The sequence below is a fragment of the Diadema antillarum genome, unplaced genomic scaffold, assembly GCF_040938485.1.
Source record: "Diadema antillarum isolate AM-2024a unplaced genomic scaffold, OU_Dant_1.0 seq00000053_RagTag, whole genome shotgun sequence".
Taxonomy (NCBI): Eukaryota; Metazoa; Echinodermata; class Echinoidea; order Diadematoida; family Diadematidae; genus Diadema; species Diadema antillarum.
The window spans coordinates 1,615,245-1,622,830 of NW_027271161.1; the positions used below are offsets into that span (position 1 = coordinate 1,615,245).

General features: G+C 36.8%; 1 non-coding gene across 1 annotated transcript; it reads left to right on the plus strand.

Annotated features, from left to right (window-relative positions):
- Window positions 1-72: 72 nt before the first annotated feature.
- On the plus strand, window positions 73-144 carry Trnaw-cca (transfer RNA tryptophan (anticodon CCA)). The gene has a single exon. It is a non-coding gene; the product is annotated as a tRNA-Trp (tRNA).
- Window positions 145-7,586: the final 7,442 nt, after the last annotated feature.

Genomic DNA, 7,586 nt, shown 5'->3' on the forward strand with positions numbered 1-7,586 from the left:
TCCTCTTGAGCATGGTGTATTTACATCAATTTGTTGGTATATATTTTTTTTGTTAACCCATTCTGCCAGCGTGACTCCGTGGCGCAAGGGTAGCGCGTCTGACTCCAGATCAGAAGGCTGCGTGTTCGAATCACGTCGGGGTCAATGACATTCTTTTGTTTAGTTTTGTTTTGTGTTTTTTTTTTCTTCTTTCGTTTATCGTTTATTGTTGTATTGTGTTCGTGATTTTTAGGATACATAGTTATAGAGTAACACTGGAGCAACGAATACTTATAAGGTGACGATAGCCATATTACACGTATAGGCAGTGAACATTTTGCTCTTTTCTCAGCCTATACGAAATATATAAACGTTTTGGTATGTTGTTATAGGGCAAGGTCTTGTAGTTTGATAAGTGTAAATGACGTTCGGTATATATGATATGGATTTTCTTTTTCTCATGGGTCCTACGAGATTTTTTTTTCTATTTGCTAATAGAAGTTCATTCATTCATTCATTCATTCATTCATTCATTCATTCATTCATTTATTCATTCATTCAGTCGATAACATGTATAGGCCAATACACTCATGTAGGCCTAAACAAAAATATTAAGAAAAAAAAAATCATTTCAAGATTCTACTTATCCAATATTCATATGAGAGAGAGATATCTGAATTATGTAGTTAACAAGAAGTCTGTTTTACTGTTCATGTAAACAAAACATTCTTTTCAAAACTTTAAATGAAGTGTTCGAAATGGTACGTGACTATTTCGTTTAATGTTAGCCTATATTGGTGTGTGTATAACGCATAATCCATCGACTGTATACAAGGAATTATATCATAACAAATTTCCATGCATATCCAACCCGATAAAGGCATTCTTCCCGAGTCGAACCGCGCCAGTGAGAAAACAATCAAGGTAATTGTGTCCTAAAGTTTACTGGAGTGGCCTCCCTGGTGACGTCACCACTTAGCCCTGATCCCTCCTCATTTTCAAAAGTATTTAACATTTTCTATTAAATCCTTTCCAGCATTAAAGTAGACTGGTTGAGATTCAGTTTTGACAAAAAAACACTAGAGATTAATCTTAACACTATTTCGTGAACCCCGAATTAAAGAGCCGTTTATACTATAAAGTATATAGAAGAGTTTGTTTGCAAAAATCGATAAGTCCATATTTGCCAAATGGAGATATTTGCGATTAAAGGTCAAGAAAAATAAAAAGAGAACAGTAAGAAAATTTTTGCTTCTTTTGACCATAACTTCAAAAATATACCTTTATATTATGTAGTGACCAATATATCATTTAAAAGGTATTATTTTGTACTTTATGACAGAGACCGTACTTCAAATTCTTCAAAAATGGACTTATCGGTTTTTGCGAACAAACTCTTCTTGTACTTTTTTTTTCCTTTTCTCTTTTCTGCTGTTTTTTTTTTCATTTTGATAATACTAAATTGAATATCTTTATAGTATAGTGGATATTCTCTTGTCACGTATGTGTGTGTGTGTGTGTGTGTGTGTGTGTGTGCGTGTGTGGTTGTGTGTGTGTACGTGTGTTTCAAGAATTCAGTTCCCCATTGTTAAGGACGCACTCATTTGGACCGCACGGGAACCGACTAAATAATTATTTTGTTTTCATTTGGTTTATTACCAATGGCGGATCCAGGATGGGGCGCACCGGGCACGCCCCTCCCCCCCCCCCTTTATTTTTTGTTAAAACAAAAGAAATTTGTGATACGTAATTTCTGGATCCGCCCCTGATTACAGTCATGGTTCACGTAGGCCTATACCCTCTTCGATGGAGGTATTCTGCATTTTCGCATCTGGATAACCTTGTGTAATTGCCTGCTCAGTCATGTCATCACTGCATCTATCATAGTACTTTGACAATATTGGTTTCCATGTTTCATGTATTTTGGTTATTTTTAACATTGTGGTGTGCAGTGAGGATAACAACGTGTACTGCGTGTGCACTGTATTTTCTCGCGAAACATGAGACAAAATACAGATAGTTCAATTCAATTCACGTCAATATTGTTCTTCATAATATGACTCGAAAATGTAATTCCTTGATACATCACTGCCTTCATTGTACAATCAGAGTGGAGAAAGTGATAAAAAGGTATAGCTTGCAACATAAAAACACAAAACAAAGCAAAACAAATAATGACCAAGACTGATGATGGTGTTGGTCATCGTAAACAACATTTAGCATGATATTCTTGAACAACTGGTCGTCTAAAAGAAGAGCTAGCTATAGCTCTTCCAACAACCTTGACAACAATCTGAATCTGGACCCCGGTTTTTGCATGAAAAGAAGCAATCAAACATAATATATTAAAAGTCAGAAAACCAAACATAAGTCAGGTATCAACCTATCAGGAATGAGCATTCAGAAAATTATATTTGATTTTGTGATTTAGGGCCTGTGTTTGATTTCAACTTTTATGCAGTGGGCTCACGCGGTGATCGATTATACTTTGATTAGCTTGGGCTCCTTCATTCGTCATTATTGGCTCTGGAATCCACGGTAAACACAAGCTTGTATAGTCTCCTCTGTGGAGTCCAGAACCAATAACGACTAAGGAGCCCAAACTATTTTTTTAACTCTTATATGCGGGATTGTAAGGCAGCCAGACACATTAGCCGGGTTCACACGTACACCAATAATTAGCGGGATATAAATCTCGAGATTTGCATCGCGATCGTCATCCCGCTATTTTGTACGTGTGAACCCGGCTACTAGTCTGAATAAATGGGTAACACCGGATATGCCCCAACACAGTTTTCAGTCAGTTTACATAATAGTTAAAAGTATTTCCTGCCATGTGCTTGCCACTTTATTTTTGTTATGCATATCTAACTTTTTCTCTTCATGTATTGTTTGAAGTGTGTGAGATTCTGTTGTAACTTGTACCATATTCCTCTATACGCAATAACAAAATAAAACAAAAACGACCAAAAAAGGACAAAAACAAGTATTATTTCATTAATGAGACAGTTTTCACGACAGTAACAGTAGAGGGCAGCATACTGTTTTTAGCAACACGAGCCTGCATCATACTACTTAGCCTTCAGAATGACCAAGGAGGTTCAAGAAAATGGAATCACAACCGTCTTTTTTCCTTTGCTATAGATGTTCGAAGCCGCCACTCAAAAATATTTGAAGCATGTGCCAAACAGGATCTACCACGCAGATAGGAAGACAATTAATTCGTGTTCAGTGCATAATCACCAGCCACTTTCAAAGGAAGATATGTCTTTGTGATGGTAATTACTTTTTGCTATCCCTTCTTATAAAAGGTAGGTGGTGCAGACACGAGGATGCGCGAATAGAAATTGAGCAAAAATGCTGAAATAAAGATGAATATTACTCGACTGGGCATACCCGGGCACTAATCTGATACATCTATCAATAAAGAATTATACTTGAAGATTATTCCGTATTAGTTTAATTTGTGGAAATTAAGCGGAAAAGTGATGAAACCGCAGCTTTCCAGGATAGTACCGTTTTAAACATTTTCACATGATACAGCTCTGATTTACACTTTTGCACAAATTTCTGGACGGGATTGACTATTTTGTTTTACATGCTTTATCATTAAGTGAAATCTCATTTCATTTCATTTAATAAATAAGCAAAATGTGGCCAACATTATGATAACGTTCAAAACAAATCTTCAGATTGCTCAGCAAGACGGCGGCGTCGAACATCGATCATCAAAGGCACAAGTGCAGCTGTGGAATTCTTTTGTGCATCAATAGAAATCTGACATCTGTTTGAATAACTACGGCCAGTTGAAACTCCAGGGCCCCGTTTTATCAAAAGATAAAATCGATTTTAAATTTCCTTACCACACAGGCTGCCATAGACTTACAGTTGAAATCAACTATATATTCAATTTTAACTCTACATAAAACAGGGCCCAGGTATAAAACCTCCTTGGTATGGCCAAGGAGGTTTTATACATGGAGTTCCAACTGGCTGTAATTATTCAAACAGTAATGTTGTCAGATTTCTATTGATGTACAAAAGAATTCCACAGGTGCACTTGTGCCTTTGATGATCGATGTTCCAAGCCGCCGTCTTGCTGAGCAATCTGAAGAATTGTTTTGAACATTATCATAATGTTGGCCATATTTTTGCTTATTTATTTATTAAATAGAATTAAATTTCACTTAATGATATAGCATGTAAAGCAAAAGTAAATGCCGTCCAGAAATTTGTGCAAAAATGTAAAGCAGAGCTGTATCATGATAAACTGTTTAACAACTGTACCATCCTGGAAAGCTGGTTTTATCACATTTCCGCTTAATTTCCACAAATGAAACTAATATGGAATAATCTGCAAATGAAGAGTTTGCTCGCAAAAACCGATAAGTCCATATTTGCCACATGGAGATATTTGCGATTAAAAGTCAAGAAAAATAAAGAGAATAATAAGAAAATATTTGCTTCTTTTGACCATTGACTTCAAAAATGTATCTTCATATGTAGTGACCAATATATCATTGAAAAGGTACTTTATGACAGAGATCTTACTTCAAAATCTTTAAAAATGGACTTATCGGTTTTTGCGAACAAACTCTTCAAAAATAATTCTTTATTGATAGATATATCAGATTAGTGCCCGGGTATGTCCAGTCGAGTAATTTTCATCTTTATTTCAGCATTTTTTGCTCAATTTCTATTCGCGCATCCTCGTGTCTGTACCACCTACTTTTTTATAAGAAGGGATAGCGAAAAGTAATTACCATCACAAAGACATATCCTCCTTTGAAAGTGGCTGGTGATTATGCAACGAGACACGAGTCAATTGTCTTAATCTACGCGGCAGACCCTGTTTGGCACATGCTTCAAATATTTTTGAGCGGCGGCTTCGAACATCTGATAGCAAAGGAAATAAGACGGCTGTGACTCCATTCTCTAGAACCTCCTTGGTATGACTGGCGATGACTGTGCAACCAAACAGGTTTGGGAATGGACAAAGAAATTATTATTCTACAAAACAAGCATATTGCTTCTTCTCGCGCACACACTCTTAACGTGGATCTCCATGCTCAAAATGTGAGGAACTTTTTACAAGACATTGCGGTCGGCTTATTACTACAACACTCGAATAATATTCTTGTATGCAAGCTCTGAAGTCCAAATGAAGCCGATGGAAGTTCGGTATTCAGTACCACATTATTTTCATTTACCGACCATTACACCTAAAGTAATTTAGGTGTTGAAATACGGGTTAGTTTAAGGCATGGCTAAACATCATTACACAAGACGGTGCAGAATTAGACGAACGCCTTGCGCTATAACTTGCAATTATTCATAAGAATACAGCGTCTTCAGATTAGAAAAATATAGTAAGATATCAAATACGTGTAGTAAGCACCTCCCGAATTACTTCTCTCCAAAATCCGGACAACAGGTTATTTTTTCCTACCCCACCTTATATGCACTTGCATTTATTTATTCTATCTTTATTTTTTTTATTTAGTTTTTTTTTAGGGAGGTGAAATAAATTTGTCACAATTTTTGGTTCTTTTCATGCTCAGTCTTCACGTGCGACTGAACTCATGGTTAAATTCATTGTGCCATAATAATATCATGGATGCATGCATGTCTTTATTGGTTTGACTATGTGCAAGTGTGAGTGTGCATGTCAGTGTTAAAGAAGAAAAAAAAAATCAAATGTGAGTTGCATGGCCATGACACCTTCCATACTCAGTGCTACCGCTTCCCGTTTTTCATAAAATAAATGGGAGACTTTAGCAAGACGGATCTACAACAGCTGATGGCTCCTTTCTGTCTTCAGTCTTTCCACCCGGATAGAGAAAACGGACAAGTTGGTAATCAACCTGTGCGAAAACAGTCAAACTGCGGTACACACATCCCCTTTCCACAGTCAACTACATGTGCCATCGAACAATAGAAAATCAATATCGATCGGGCGCGAGGTATGAATAGACCGTGCGCTGATGGGCTCACAAACTCTTTTGTTCTGTAGTACGGAAGATGTTCATCGTGGTAGACTGTTCTACACAAAACCAGGCACCTGAATGGAATGACTGGGGTCAGCGAACACAAAAATCTCCTGCGCTCAGCTTTGATCACTATAATGTGGGAACCTGGTATAACAGGTTCCCGTGTTGCTACCACGGGAACCTGTCAACACGGGAACCTGGTATAACAGGTTCCCGTAGGGAACGAGCTCCCACGAGAACCTGGTATACCATGGGTTCCCGTAAGGAACGAGTAATTAAGTGATCCGCTTTACACAAGCTTTACTTTTTAGTGGACCACTTTTTTTCATAATTGTTATACTTATACTTTTATCAATCATGTAAATTGTGCACTCCTATTCTTGGTTATTTGACGTACATGCTTTATAGTTGCATATACGTATGTCTTATCATAATATGCTTCATGATACTTGAAGTATTTAGAAATCTTTGAAGACTTCCGTGGCGGTAGAACGTTGGGTGGTATAGAAGGCTTAACGGTGCACCACGTATTCTTTCTGTATACGATATGTATTTGGCCCGGAATAGGGCCTACCCAGTCCCGACGTTTCGGCTAGCACGTTGTCGTCGTTCTCAAGGGTGTTTTTTTTTTCTCTCCCAAAGATCCAAAATACTTCTTGATACTGTTGCTGCTGCTGATAATAATAATAATAATAATTATAATAATAATAATGATAATAATGATGATAATGATAATGATGATAATAATAGATAACACTTATAAGTGTTGTTTATTATGATTATTATGATTATTATTATTATTATCATAATCATTATTATTATTATTATTATAGCTCTTAATGAACTGACTTTTCTCACTAAATTAATCCACAAAAAAATATTAAATTGAAATACAGCATTATCTAGGCCTACATATGATATAACAACAACAACAACCACAACAAAATAGGATTGAGTAAATAGATTTTCAACAATGATTTAAACTTATCAACACTTTCAGCATTTCAAATACAGAGAGGGAGTTTGTTTCAAAGAGATGGAGAAATGACAGAAAAAGCCCCATCATGCCCATTGCCATGCAGTGCAGAACGGGTGGTGCAGGGACCGTGTGATAATTGGACAGTGGAGGAAAAACGGAGAGAACGAAGTTGAAGTGGAGGAGCGGAAAGAAATAAAGTCTTTGAGATAAGATTGGGCAAGATTATTTTATATCTTGTAAACAATGAGAAGGATTTTACTTTGATGTATCTGGAGCCAGTGGAGGGTTGGAGGACTGGGGTGATGTGGTCAGATCTTTTTGTGAAGGGTCACCAGTCTAGCAGCTCGAAGCAGGGAGGTCAACAAGAAGGGAATTACAGTAATCAATGTGAGAGGATACAATTAGTGCGTGATTATAGTTAAAACGTTCAGTGGAAGACTGATCTCATCTGCATAATTTTCGAATTTTACCAATTTTGAAAATGCCCCAAGCAGCCGAACAATATGAGTTCTTAATGTGTTGTTGAAAGTTCAAATGCTTATCTACAATAACTCCGGAGATCTCTGGCGGACTGCATGAGAGATGGGGATAGTATGTATCTTAAAAAACAAAAACAAAATCTGTGAGAGAACTACCCC